At 36.9% G+C, this 15,844-nt stretch overlaps 1 pseudogene; it reads right to left on the bottom strand.

Annotated features, from left to right (window-relative positions):
• Positions 1-5: 5 nt before the first annotated feature.
• Positions 6-15,844, bottom strand: part of LOC149145024 (dnaJ protein homolog pseudogene) — a 55,346-nt pseudogene continuing 39,507 nt past the window's right edge.

Below are 15,844 nucleotides of genomic sequence, written 5' to 3'. Positions count from 1 at the left end.
TCTAATTAAACTTTCCTCCTTTCTTCTTCCAAGTTTACATCATGGAGTGTTGTTTCCTCACACTCATCTAACTCCATGTTTGTTAGCTGGCTTGCAGTTCGAGGAGGCAAAACTGCTTCCAGATCCTTGCACTGTTCAGGAGTTAAAGAATCTGGGAACTCTACAGAGAAATGAATGTACAAATTACCCTTCATGAATGGCTGCTGGTAAACAGGGATTCCTTCATCATTAATAGCCTTGATCTCCTTCATCATTAATAGCCTTGAACTGACCTGGCTTAACAACTTCATCGGGACTAGATTTAATAAGCAGTTATCAACCATCCAGATGGGTCAATATAAACTAAAACCCATACAATGCCTCTGTCAATGATCATCTCCCTTTATCTTGAATTTGGGATGCTCCTTTTGTTGAACTACAAATACAATGTCACGAGTAACTGTGTCGGGCGCTTCATCTGCTTCCCCTTGGAAAGTGATCCTCTGACCATTTTGCATTCCCTTCTCAACTGTGACCTCGAGCATTTTCTTATTAGGTAAGAATTTTTTACTCTTGCATTGTGGGCATCAGTCTTTTTCATTTATAGTCTCACCTGCTCCCCTACAATCACTACAGACATGTTGCATTTCACTGGAGCTTTGATGATCCAGCAAATGCAACATGTCTGTAGACCCTTTCGCCTGGTAGACCCTTTCCCCTTGCATTTAGAGCACAGAACATTTCGAGATGGTGACAACTTCTTTGATATCCCATTGTAAAGGTCCTCCAATGATACTTTCAAGGGGTGAACAACATCTTCACCTCTCCTTTGCCTTCGGGTTCCCCATAATCTCCTACACTATGTAGATGGGTATCTCTGTCTATATGAATTCTATCTTCTTTAATTTCTGGGTACTTCCTAGTTGTTCCATGGATGGGGTAGAACTATTCATTGGTTTGTCAACAAGACCAAGAAAATTTTCATTTTTGAGCATCCCCCGTTCCACTTGTGGTAACTCGGACTTTGCACTATCTTTTTCATTTGTAATATGATGAACCTTCCATAAGTTAGAAGCGAAGGTGATATTATCTTTTCTATGATGAGAACCTCTCTCCCCAAGATAATCCACCAAATTCTTTGTTAAACTAGTCCTGTCACTAGCAATATCACTGTCAGAAATGTACAGTGCCCTCTACACAAGATATCTATTTCAATCAAAGCGGAGAAACAAGCTCGCCATATGTTGAGATGAGGATTAGCAGCATGGTAATAGGCCTTCAAATGCTATGTTCTCTCCTTCTTTATCACAGTCTAGCCACTGACATCTCCTAGTCTCCTTTGGATCACTAAACACATAAACAGCTGCACGGGGAGATCTTTGAGTTAATCATTCATTTGATCATATCTTCTGATCCAGGAGCCAATTTTAGGAGTGTGATATACCGTTGGAAAGCTCTTTCGAGATGCTTCTAATGGACACACTTGTGATATGTTTTGCGATGAATATCATGTGCAAAACATCTAACAAAATAGACATAATAAGAGGCCGTTTTTTATCATTGAAGGAAAGCCAAGGACTGACTCTAACAGTTTATAAGCTCTGTTTCATGTAATTATGATGCATATATAAGTAAAAGATCTTGGATGAAGCATGGCTTTGTCTTGCCTTTGTTGTCATGGAGTATTTCCTTTTCTTTGCATCACAACAATTCATCTCAACCAAACCATTCTTTAAAGCATCCTTACAAAAAACATGTATGTAAGCATAACTCAATGCACCTATTTTCACAATTGTGCATATACCAACTATGCCATGATACTTTGTTGCTCCTTCGTTCTATTGGCAATAGTTCAATATCAATTTAGGCATATGAAAATAGTTCCATAATAATCAACATGGCCTAAATGCATCACATTGTTATGCCTTGCACCTCTTCAACAAACATACCCAACTAGTTACTTCTCTTGTACCTTATCGTTGCTCCTTTGTCAACATGTTATATCACCTTTTCTTGCTCATTTTCTCTGCTACTACTCCTTTGTTATTCTTTTGCCTTGCTATTTCATACCTTGGTACTCCTTGTTGCTCCATTTTCATGAAACATCTAAACCTCGCTTGCTGCAACATTATTCACTCTCCAGTTCCCTTGCCATTACTTTCATCTCATGATGCTCATGTTGTCATCACATATTTGTTGTTTCTCTTTTACTTCTTCTTTTTCTTGATACTCCTCTTTTTCCTTTGTTGCCTCTTTTCCTTTCCACTACTCTTTTTCCATCAATGAAAATAGTGCCAACAGTCATTGAATATCACCCCTATGAAGACACCCTTGATGGATGCAAGGGAAGATGGAGGAGACCTAAAAGAATACTAGGGTTTGAAGGAAACTCAAGGAAATTTTTTTATAGTCTCTATGAATCCCTAAATAGGATAGTATCTATTAGGCCTGGTTGCTAATAAAGATGGTCAAAATATTGAAGGAAACATTTTCACATGGACAATGAATAGTGATGGCTCTTCACGTCTGGTTCAAGAGGGAGACGATCACCTCTCACTAAATATAAGTACTTTTCAATTTATGTTGCTCTTTAATTTATTCTCAATTAGAATAGAATTTTAATTTTAGTTTGATAAAATAGACATTTCAATTCTGAGATTAATATGTTTTGATTTCCTGCATCCTAATTTAGTCAACTTTGAAATTGAACTTACAATAATAACATGTGTTTCACTTGATAAGAGCTAGTATTGAATATTCAAACTTCTCTCTTAGATTTAAATCCATAATGAAAAGTAAACCTCCTAGCAAATACATTGGACAGACACCTCAGAAGCATACAAACCCCAGGATTGACAATTTAATGAAATATTTTAACCAACAATTAAATTACCCAACAACTATAATATTTAAGTTCAATTAATAAATAGTTAATGCCAAAAAATGTTTACAAGAAGAATGAAAATAAGGTAGCTCGGGCGATGGTAGCTTATCTCTAAGAACATATGTGATGGCTACATGCCTTATGAAATATGTTACATTGAGGCTCAAAGGTATTTTCATCATAAAGAATAAGTGTGAAACCCTAACCCTGGGAGATGGAGTACCAATATTTTTGGGTCTTATTGGGGTAAGTTAGACCACCAACGTCTCGAGGTCATAACTTTCGCATACGATCTTCTCTTGGCTATCATAACACCTCGTTTTGAACATATCGATGAGGAGAAAGAGGAATTATTGAAATATATGCTAATGATTTCCTAGTCTCTTAGTTTTTCCAAAAAACATCTTTTAGGACCTCAAAATGGCTTCAAATGTTTAGGACCCAAAAAACTACTAAAAATAGAATGCTATGCTAGAATTAAGGAAACTCAAAAGGAAACAACATTAGGGGTCAACCTGGAATATATGGGTGGCCACCAATATCCACTGATATCAATGTTTACTTATCTCAACCTTGACTACATTCAACTCCGATTTAACCAATTTGGTCTCGTGTAACAACCATGGTGAAATTTCCATGTAAAAAAAGCTAATAAAGGAAAAATAATAACCATGGTTATGGGACACTTATTCCAAGTTGAATGTTGGGAGAAACATCCTAGTGTGGGTGTTCATTTGATTTATTATGGCTAAGGATATTGGCAAGGGCAATGGAAAAGGCTTCGGAAAGGCAATTAGCATTTTATTTATGAAAATAAAGGAAAATTGGAGAAAAAGAATGTGAAAGGTCACAAGTTGCATGTGAGGAGGAAAATGAAGAAAAATAATGGAAAATGAAGAAAATAGAGGCCTCATTAATAAAAATGCTTCTGAGGATTAGTTGATACCTTTTGTCAGTTTAGTTTTGGAGCTCTCTCTATATTCTCTCTCTCTCACTCTTGGACACTTAGATTTTTATTGCAACACTTTATCATTGGATCAAGAAAATAAAAGAAGGAAAGAGAGAAAATATCAAGCAAGGAAGAGCAAGATCTAACACCTACAATGGGATTATTTGCAGGTATCAATTTCCATGTGTGATTTCCTTGCTAGATTTAGCATGCATGGTTATGCATCTGTGTTCTTGGTTCTCTTGTTGTCATGGGCATGGGTTTTTCTAGGTGTGACAGTGTTTCTCAGCATAGCCTTGCCATTTCTAGATAGCCATGGTGTGGTGGGTTCTCTTCTATGTGGTTGAAATGGATTGACAAATGGACTCTAAGTTGAGTGGGGTGGTCTCGAGATTATTCACAAGGCCTAGGAATGTCGGGATGGGATACATGGTAAATCCTGAACCTGAACACCTAGATTGAGCCTAGGAATCCCTTGATTGGTGAATGGAGGGATACACTATAAATCTCAGTGGTGAGTACCCTTGATTGGGCCTATGAAACTCATAATGGGATAAACAGTAAAGCCTAGAGGGTCGATACCTCATAGGAATAGGAATCCATTGACTGGTAATGCGAGGATACATGGTAAATATGAGTGGTTAGGATGGAAAACTCCCTCATGGTGTAGGTGGAGAGATCCAGTGGCATCCATGCTTATTTGTGGCTTAGTGATCCAATGAGGATTGTAGTAAGGCCTAGTATTCGATGTTTATTGTTTATGGCACTGTGATCCAATGTGGATTCTGGTAAAGCCTGGTTCTATTGTTGAGGGTGACGTGGTGTAACCTGGGGAAGCCTTGGCTGATTTTGGTTATAAGTCTCACATTCAAGCTTGGAATATGGCATGGGGGTCATTGGCTAAAATAAATATTTGGTTCATCCAATCTATGGTCAGGTGGTACATGGAAGTCTCGAACCTGATTGGCCTGATCATTCATTAATAAGAATTGTTTCTCCTTCTTATTTTATAATAAAATTTATTGGTTCATATGAGGCATTTATGGCTGATGTATCCTTGTTATTTCTGTTGGTTATATGTTGCTTATGAGCATGATTTATGACAATGATGATGTATGGATCTCATCCTATTTTGATTTGTAAATGAATTTACAATGAATATGTGACCTAATAGATGATAATGTAGCTAATGTGATAAGGAATCAATGCTTGTTAGAGAGTCTCAGATAAGTATGAGACCCCTATGCTAAGATCTATTGTTATGACTTGTAGAATGCATATTTGTGACATGTTTGATGAAATGCCTGTGATGGCTAGTAGGGGTCCAGCCAAGTCTTTATTCAAGTATTTTCATTTGTATCATTGTTTCACTGTTACGTTTAATTCCTAAAAGTTTCATGGAGTTCTAGGCAGTGGCCTGAGTCACAGCTTTGAAAAAATGGCACATAATCCAGGGTTGCAGGCTTAGAACTAGCTAGAAAAGACCCTACTTTCTTGCATGCCCATGTTGTGAATAGAGGGCCCCAGTCACATGAATTCCTATTTCATGGGAGTGACTGAGGCTCTAAGGAATTTTAATGTTAATTTGTCGCATGGGTTAATCACATGGAAGGGTTGGTTCGCCCCTGTAGGTTTTGTGGTATGTGCAAAAGGTTAGATTGGTTGTGTTGTGTCATTTCAACTTCCTTAATTGTACATGGGTAGTTGAATCAAATTGTAGTAGCCTCTCATCACATGTTTACCCCAATGAACTCATTAAATTGGGAAAATGTGGGAGGAGGGTGTTACATAGTGGTATCAGATCATGGTTTGCCCCTTGGACTAGATGGGTAGTTTCTATTTGTCATGTATTCATGTCGGTTGCATATGTGTCACTTATACTAGTGTTATATGTTCTTGTTTCATATGCATGGCATTGGTCATGGTTGTAGTGATGTCACCATGTGAAAATGGATGGTGTGTTGTTGGATGTGTTTACCATTATTATAGGTTGGTTATGCACTGGTTATGCATATTAGTGTTTGTATGTATCATGTATGCATGCATGCTCTCCATATGTTGATTATGCATACATTGATATGGGTGTAGTTGTCATGCATGAGGTCATGATGTTTTGTTGATATTATCCTGAATTGATGACTGGACTATGGTTAGGATGATATGTATATGTTGTTATGATTATGTTTATACATGTATTATGCTAATCTGGTTAATATTGCAAATGAGATATCCTCCTCGAACTAGACAAAGGTATGTTGAGTATGTTTATATTTTGGTTTAGCTGACATGGTATGATTTGCAGGAAGAAAACAACAAAGATGACCATAAATATGGTAAACTACAGTTCTTGATACTCTTCCTATGGACTAGATGAGCAATGTGGTGTTGGGAATTCTTCTGACTTAGCAGACACATTGAGAAGCTTGAAGGAAGAATTAAGGAGTTCAAAGGAAAATAGTGACAGAATCATGTAGGAACCCAAGAGACAAGCATAAATCAATGTAGTAATCCTTCTGATTTTGTAAAACTTGTAGAGATAGGGACCACTTTGGATCAGCCATGGACAAGAGAATAGGAATAATGGGGTATATGGCAGTAGGTCTCATGGTGGCCACAAGCCATATAGAGATGACATGATTAGAGATGGAAGGTTCTTGTATACTCCAGATCGGAGAGGTGATGGAAGCAAGTAATATTCTAGTTCTAGTTTCCATAGGCATTATGATCATCATCGTTATCATCCTTATAGGAGGAGTGACAATGGATATTTTCCAGATGAGTTTAAGAAAGCTAAGCCACCTACATTTATTGGATATTTGAAGAATCCATGGGATGCAATTGCTTGGTTAATTGAGATAAAAAATTCTTTGAGTTACATAATTAGACAGATAATATGAAAGCCAAAGTAGCTATCTTCAGCCTGAAAGGTAAATCAGTCATCTGGTGGGAAGATGTGAAGCTGGTCGAAGACATCAAGACAAAGGAGTTGAGTTGGCATGAATTCAAGGGATGCTTAAAAAATAAGTACTTGTTGGAGAGGTACTATGACAACAAAGCCAAGGAATTCTATGAGCTAAAAATGGTATTGATGACAGATGAGGAGTATACGACTAAATTCTTGGAGTTATTGAGGTATGTATAATATTTTAAAGATGGAAAGACTAAAGTTTAGACTAAAGTTTAGATATTTGTGAGTGGGCTTCTATTAGGATTTAAGGATAATATTGAGTATGATGATCCTCGGTCATTGGAGGAACTTATTCTGAAATTGAAGCACTGTTATGAGAAGTCAAAATGTAAGACAGAATCTCAAAAAGGTTGGAAAGTGGAATACAAAGCTAAAGGTAAATAGCAGCCGGAAAGAATAAGGCCTCAGAATGCAGAATAGAAACAGAATGTTGCACCATATAAGAAGTTCAATGTAGCTAGACAGGGACATGGGACACAAAAACAAAATAGGGGTGATGGTACCATACAGTTGGAGTGTTGGATATGTGGTAAAGAGAATCCCAAGAGATATTTTCCATCATATCAGGATGGTAGGCCTCATATTTATAGTGCACAGGAGGCGCAGATTATTGGGGATGTCGGCGAGAGCATTCCTCGTATCTATGCAATGCTGAATAACAGGCAGACATATCACCAGGCATCTGTAATTGAGATGGATGTTAAGCCTTGTGATCATGTTGTTTATATTTTGATTGACTCTAGATCTAATTATAGATATAGTAGTCCTGACTTGGTGGATAACTGTGGTTTGAATAAAGAAGTTCATGAAGAATCTTGGTTAGTACAGTTGACTACAAATACAAAGAAGAGAGTTCATAATTGGGTAAGATCTTGTGCATTTGAGTTGAATGGCATGCATACATCACCACATTTGAATGTATTTCTATGGGGATCATACAATATGTTGTTGGGTATGGACTCATTGTACATGCATAGTTCCAATGTGGATCGTTATGACAAAGGCATGGAATGCTTGGATGACAATGGAAAGTAAAGAATCTTTTAGGGTAAGAAGAAGGAAACGTCAGTTAGGATGGTGATAGCCTTACAGGCAAAGTGAAATTGCGGAAAAGAGTGTGTATTATTTGTAGTACATATCTATAGTGAAAAAGGTAAGGAGGATGAGGATGTAGAGGTATTGAGAAGGTACTTGATTTTAGAGTAATTTCAGGATGTGTTTCTAGCAGATATTTCAGAGTTGTCGGCTCATAGAGAAGTGGACTTTCCTATTGACTTGATACCATGGGAAGCACTAGCATTAAAGGAACCTTACCATATGAGAACTCCAGAGTTAGTAGAGTTGAAGTTACAGTTGAAGGAAATGCTTGACAAGGGATACATTGGGATAAGCGTATCACCTTGGGGTGCAACAATATTGTTTGTGAAGAAGAAAAATGGTACTCTCAGGTTATTCATTGACTATAAGTAGTTGAATAACTTGACCATCAAGAACATGTATTCATTGTGGAGGGTTGATGAATTGTTCAATCAATTGAAGGGATCAACAATATTCTCAAATATTTATCTGAGATCCAGATATCATGAGGTATGAACTAAAGAAGAGGACATCTACAATATAGCTTCCCGGACTAGGTATGGGCATTATGAGATTGTTATAGTTCCATTTGGTTTGAATAATGCTCCAACTACCTTTATGTGCTTGATGATTAATGTGTTGCATCTTTATATAAACAAGTTTGTTATTGTATTCATTGATTACATCGTGATATATTCAAAGAATGAGGAAGAGCATGTCTATTATTTAGCTGCAGTATTGAGATTGTTGAGAGAGCATCATTTGTATGCTAAGCTCATTGAATGCAGTTTCTTTTAGACATAGGTGTATTACTTGGGACATGTTATTTCCAAGGAAGGCATAGTAGTGGATCTAGAGAAGATAAGGGCTACCATGGAGTGGGAAGCTCCCAGAAATGTTGAAGAGGTGAGATCATTTATGGGGTTAGCATGTTATTATAGGAGGTTCATCAAGAACTTCTCCTATATTTTATATCCTATTATGTCACTGTAGAGGCAAGGTAAGAAATTTGAATGGGCAGAGGAATGTTCACCAAGTTTTGAGTAGTTAAATTAGTTATTGACAAATTCTCTAGTGTTAAAGATTCTAGATCCGGATAAAGGGTTTGTGGTATATACAAATGCTTACAAGAGAGGACTTCCTACAGTCCTTTGCAAGAGGGACATGTAGTGTGCTATGAGCCACGAAAATTGAATGAGCATGATAAGAACTATCCAACTCATGATCTTGAGTCAACAACAATCATTCATGTGTTGAATATGTGGAGGCATTATCTTCTTGGTAGGAGGTTTGTATTGATGAGTGATCATAATGGGTTGAGGTACCTATCTGACCAAACGAGTCTGAATGCTAGGAAAGCTAGATGGTTGGCCATGATTAGTGAGTTTGACTTTGAGATCAGGTACATCAAGGGTAAGAAGAATAGGGTTGTGGATTCTCTTAGTAGGCGTGTGCAGGTAAATCACATTGCAGGTATGAGTCCTTATGGGAAAGATCTACATGATTGGATCTTACATGTAGGTTAGCATGATAACAGGTACATGGAGATCAGGAACATGTTATAGCAGAGTACAAGTACTGCTACAGGTGCAAAGTATGTGGACTATCATCTCTCAGCATATGGCTTGATCAAATTTAGGGATAGCACATATGTGTTAGAAAATAGTGAGCTCAAGAACATTATCTTGAAGGAGTTTCATTTGAGACCGTATTCAAGACACCAAGGATATAAAAAGAAATTGAATGTAGTGAAGAAGTTATATTATTGGCCAAATATGAAGAAGGATGTGGAAACTCTTATGGCTAGGTGCTTGGATTGTTAGAAGCTGAAGGCAGAGTGTAAGCACCTAGGTGGATTACTACAACCGATTCTGATTCTAGAGTGGAAATGGGAGGTCATTTCCATGGATTTTATTACATGTTTTCTTAGGACATCTAGACAACATGATTCCATCACGGTTGTGGTGGACAAGTTGAAAAATGTGGCACACTTCATTCCAATGAATTCCACTTATTCATCTTTAGATGTAGCATAGGTATTCATCTTAGATGTGGTCAGATAACATGGTGTTCTAAAGAAGTTGTGTGAGACAAGGATGCTAAGTTCACTTCTAGATTGTAGAAAGAGTTGTTTGCATGTTTGGGTACAAAGTTGGCCTTCAACACAACTTGTCATTCATAGACAAATGGACAAGTAGAGAGGTTCAATCAGATATTGGAGGACATGTTGAGGATATATGTGATGCACTAGCAGAGGAGATCGGAGGAGTATCTTTCGTTGGTCAAGTTCGCTTATAATAATGGTTACCAAGATTTTGTGAGGATGAGTCTATTTGAGGCACTCTATGAGAAGAGTTGTAATATTCCCATTAGTTGGTGTGATCTAGTGAACATGGTGTTGATTGGACTAGATATATTGGCAGAGATGGAATAAGAAATGCAGGTAATCAAGAAGAATATGAAGACGACATAGGATAGAAACAAAAAGTATGCACATTGAAACAAGTTGTTTAAGGAGCTTCAAGTTGGGGAACACATTTAGTTACGCATCAAGCATAAGAAAATCCCCTTGAGGATTGGATCATGTGCCAAGGTGGAAACTCAATTTTTTGGACCTTTCAAGATACTTGAAAGGATCAAATCAGTAGCCTATCGACTTGCACTACCTCTGATAGTGAAAGTCCATGATTTTTTTCATGTGTCACTACTTAAGAAGTATGTTAAAGATGTTGATCATGTTTTTGACTGGTCTGTATTGCACATGGAGCCAAAAGGAGAAATCTAGCTAGAAACACATTGTATATTGCAAAGAAAGATGCTCATTCTCTAGAACTGAGCAATCAGGCAGGTTAAAGTGCAGTGGAAGCACTTTGGACGCGATGAAGCTACATCAGAGATGGATGATTAGATGTGGGGTATGTATCCTTCTCTATTATCTAGTTGAGCGAATGTTTTTGGTATATGTTTGGTACGATTTTTTGCATATGTCTATGTATATGTATATGGATGTAAATGTTGCAATGAGCTCTGTTATAAAGCTCCAATAAGCGGTATGGGTGTGATGTTGTTATGGTTATCATTTAGTTATGTTGTCATGTTGGTTTGCTGCTAAGCAGGTTGATCATTGTAAATACTGCATCAAGCTAAGTTATAAAGATTCATAAGCAATATGTTTTTCTTTCAGTAGTCTTGTTCATTGTAGGTGTCATTGAACACTGAAGACGGTGCTCCCCCAAGGGGGAGGGTTCTGTAACATCCTTGGTGAAAATTCCATGTAGTAAAAGTTAATAAATTCAATATAATAACCACATTTATGGGACACTTATTCCATATTGAATGTTGGCAAAAACATCCTAGTGTGGATGTTCATTTGGTTTATTATGGCTAAGGAAATTGGAAAAGGTAATGGCAAAGGATTTGGAAAGGAAAAATGGCATTAATTGGCATTTTATTTATGAAAATAAAGAAAATTAGGAGAAAAGGAAGGTGAAAGGTCACAAGTTACATGTGAGGAGGAAAATGAAGGAAAATAATGGAAAATGAAGAAAATAGAGGCCTCATTAATAAAAATGCTTATGAGGATCAGTTGGTACCTTTTCTCAGTTTAGCTTTGGAGCTCTCTCTCTATTATCTCTCTCTCTCACTCTTGGACACTCAGAGTTTTCTTGGATCACTTCAGCATTGGATCAAGAAAAGAAAAGAAGGCAAGAGGAAGCAAAGATCAAGCAAGGAAGAGAGAGATCTAGCAACTACAATGAGATTATTTGTAGGTAGCAATTTTCATATGTGATTTCCTTGCTAAATTTAGCATGCATGGTTATGCATGTGTCTCCTTCATTCTCTTGTTGTCATAGGGATGGGTTTTGCTAGATCTAACATTAGTTTTTTTCCAAGGCTTACCATTTCTGGATAGCCATCGTGTGGTGAGTTCTTTTGTATGTGGTTGAGATGGATTGTCAGATGGACTCGAAGTTGAGTGGGGTAGTCCTAGGATTATTCACAAGGCCTAGGAATCTCATGATTGGATACACAATAAAGGATGAATGTGAACACCTCGATTGAGCCTAGGAATCGCTTGACCGTGAATGGAGGGATACAGGGTAGAGCTCAGTGGTGAGTACATTTGATTGGGCCTAGGAATCATGGGATGGGATACACAGTAAATTCCAGAGGGTGGAGACCTTGTAGGCCTAGGAATCCCTTGACCGATAATGGCAAGATACATAGTAAAGATGAGACGTGGGGACAGAAAAATACCTCACAATGTAGTTGGAGATATCTGGTGGCATCCATGCTTGTTTTTTGCCTAGTGATCCAGTGAGAATTGCAGTAAAGCGTGGTATTGTATTTTCATGTTTATGGCCTAGTGATCTAATGGGGATTGTGGTAAAGCCTAGTTCTGTTGTTGAGGGTGAGGTCATGTAGCCTTGGGAAGCCCTGGTTGATTTTGGTTATAATCCCAACATTCGTGCATGGAATATGGGACGTGTGTGATTGGCTAGAAGAAATATTTGGTTTGGCCAATATATGGTCTGGTGGTACATGGAAGTCCTAAACCTAGTTTGCCTAATCATTCATTAATCAGAACTATTTATCCTTCGTATTTTATGAGAAAATATACTAGTTCATATGAGGAATTTATGGATGATGTATACTTATTTATGTTTCTTAATATGTTAGTTATGAGCATGTTTTATGACAATGATGATGCATGGCTCACATCATGTTTTGATTTGTAAATAAATGTACCATGAATATATGACCTAATAGATGATAGTTTATCTAGTGTGATAAGGCATCAATGCTTCTTAGCGATTCTCGAATAAGTATGAGACCCTATGCTCAAATATATTGTTAGGACCTGTAGAATGCATATTTGAGACATGTTTGACGAAATGCATGTCATGGCTAGTAGGGGCCAACCAGGTAGTTGTTCAGGTATTTTCATTTATATCAGTGTTTCTATGTTACTTTTCATTCCTGAAAGTTTTATGGACTTCTGGGTAGTGGCCTGAGTCCTTGCCCTGGAAAAGTGGCACAGAATCTCGAGTCACAGGCTCATAAATAAGTGAGAAATACCCCAGTACTTGCATTCCCATGCCATGAGAGTGTCTGGAGGGCCCCAATCACATCAATTCTCATGTCATTGGAGTGATTGAGGCTATACGGAAGTGAAGTGTCAAGTTGTTGAAGGGGTTAATCACTTGGAAGGGTTGGTTGGCTCCTGTAGGTTCAGTGGTATGTGTAGAGGGTCATATTAGTTGCGTTATCTCAGTTCCAATTCCTTAACTATACATGGGAGTTGAATCGGATTGTACTAGCCTCTCGTCACATTTTTACCCCAGTAGACCGGCTAACTTAGGTTTAGCCTCTCGTCACATGTTTACCCTCTCATTTTGTTTGGTCCCTAAATGGGTTGGATGTTGCAACATATTTTGTTTACAAATTTAATGGCCACAAAGCTAACTCCCAACTACCATATGATAAGTGATGGAACCAACTCGAGCCTTTTCCCCTTTCTTTAATTGAAAACTATCTCCATAACCTCGATTCCTTTGAAAAGATGTGGCCTCAAGTCTTCTTGTCACTTCCAGAGCTATGGAACTTAAGCTAAGCGATCTTCTCAAACAAATTTCCTTTAGAACTAGATACCATGCCCCCTTCCAAGAACTATGTGTCCTCCTTGTACTTTAAGTTCAATCTCACATATTCCTATATATTACTATGCAAATCCAATGCCTCAGTTTTCTTCCTTTCATGGGGTTACCACCAAACCCATAATTACAAGGCAGGCTAAATGATGAACACTTAATCCCAACCTTCTTATGTTGATCTCACCTGCTTAATTAAATGGTAATTATACCCAGAGATCAATGAAGATTCACTTCACTCGTTCCCACAAACATAAAATTTTTGAGGATGCATTAAGAGTTTTTCCTATCTAACAAAACAATAGCTACAATAAAGACCATACTTTATTTTTAAATTAAGCTCCACATGTGCATATTTGATCAGGTCAGCCCAAAAGATAAATTTGACACCCATAAATGGTTATAAATTCACGTTAAGTATCATCATTGGATTATTCTTTTATTATATTTCTTGTTTTTGGCTTGCACAAGTCTCATTTAGTTCATAGAGATTGGCTCACTAACGTCCAAAATTATAGGGTTTGAAGCTCTCATCTTTGTCTTTAGGGTTTTAGGTCTCAACCATAGGCATGTCATGGAGAATTTTCAACTACAACTGCAGGCATGTCATGGATAAATTTCAACCAAAGCCTTTCAACTGCATGCATGACACATATTCCCTACGAATGGAACCTAAAGGTTGAATTTTTCAGTTGACCAAAGTTTTTTCTCATTGACTTCAATTCAACAATTGGTCGCAGATAGTGACACTTCATCATTGGCTTCTGAATCAGTGGTTTGAGTATGGGAATTTTTGGGTTCATTTCATGGATGTCGTTTAGTTGATTTTGTTTGATAGGTTTATGATTGAAGATACAAAAAATTGTACTATCTTTTGCTGAATCATTCAACGATAATTTAATATAAGAATAATTTGAAAGGGCTTTCCTTGTAGTGGGTTTTTCCCTAGTCTTCGACCAATCCTAGTGTCTCTATGTGTGAATGATTTTCTTTTGTTGTTCCTGTATGTTCCACTGCATTTATGATGATGTTGTTCTTTCCATATAATTGCATATGTTGTTGAATAGTGTTGTAAATTTGAATAATGTTATGATGCTACAAGTTCAATTCTATATGTAAATGATGAATTACAATTATCAAAGAAAAGACCAATATTTCCCTAAGAAAAATTAACATTGTATCAGAGCTGGGCTGAATAAAAGTAATTGATTATCATCCCTATGAAGACACCCTTGATGGATGCAAGAGAATATATGATAAAATATTGATGTCAAGTTCATATATGATAATGTAGTTGTTGCTGAGATGTTATGAATATGATGGATATGTTTCAGAACCATATATAGCCAGATTTTATTATCTAATAGCTATGTTGATGCATGAAAAGTATTTTGATAGACAGGCTGTTGTTTTGAATGATAATGACTGAAGTGGCTTCCCTTTTAGAGGGAGAATCTTTTTATAAGATCCCTACTCCAATTGTCATTTCCATTATATCTATAGGAGATTCTTTATTATTGAAGTGTGTTTTCTGGACATAAATAAACAAATATCTGATATTGTTGGTCTGCGACAAGTTCTAGTATGAGAAGAGAGAGTTTTCCTTACCCTAAGCGTCAACCATAGGGAAGAAATCTTGAGGGTATGCTTGTAGCCTCTCAACCACATAGAATAAATCCTATGGGTGTCATTATTCCTATAGGTCACAAAACTAAAGCATTAAACATAAAATCAGGAATGCACCAGCAATATGAGAATCCTTTAGATATGGAGAAGACATCAGAAATTTCCATGAGAAGGGAAATTTGAATGTTTGACTTAGTATAGAGAATGTGAATGTATTGACTAAACTTGTGTTTATCAGTGAACCAAATATGCATATTAGTATGTTACTTTGATTTGAACATTGAAGTTAGTGTATGACAATATTTGATAACAGTTCCAAGGGTTTGAAAAGATCTCTTTGATTAGTATAGATAAGTAATGCCATGATGCTTGATAGTTCATAAATATGATTTAGAACATTGACAAGATGCTTCATATGTTTTTGTCTTATGGACTGATTGAACTCATTGTGATAAAAAACTAGGGATTTGACTTGATATTTGAGGAGTTTCCTTGATGACAATGCTAGCTGAGCATAGTAATTTTCAATGACTAATATATGTATTGAATAATGGTTTTCTAATGGTCTCATTTTCCCTCACACAATGGTTCAAGTATAAACAATTGTGATTCAGTATGAAGTAATCTCACAATAAATGGATGGAACCTGCATGAATCATTTTTGGTATATGAATATTTGGTGGTATAAATGGTACATAACGATGGCATCA

The sequence above is a fragment of the Pinus tabuliformis genome, chromosome X, assembly GCF_031772625.1.
Source record: "Pinus tabuliformis cultivar Carrire ecotype Pingquan chromosome X, CPIR1, whole genome shotgun sequence".
Classification (NCBI taxonomy): Eukaryota; Viridiplantae; Streptophyta; class Pinopsida; order Pinales; family Pinaceae; genus Pinus; species Pinus tabuliformis.
This window is presented reverse-complemented; position numbering and strand designations above follow the sequence as displayed.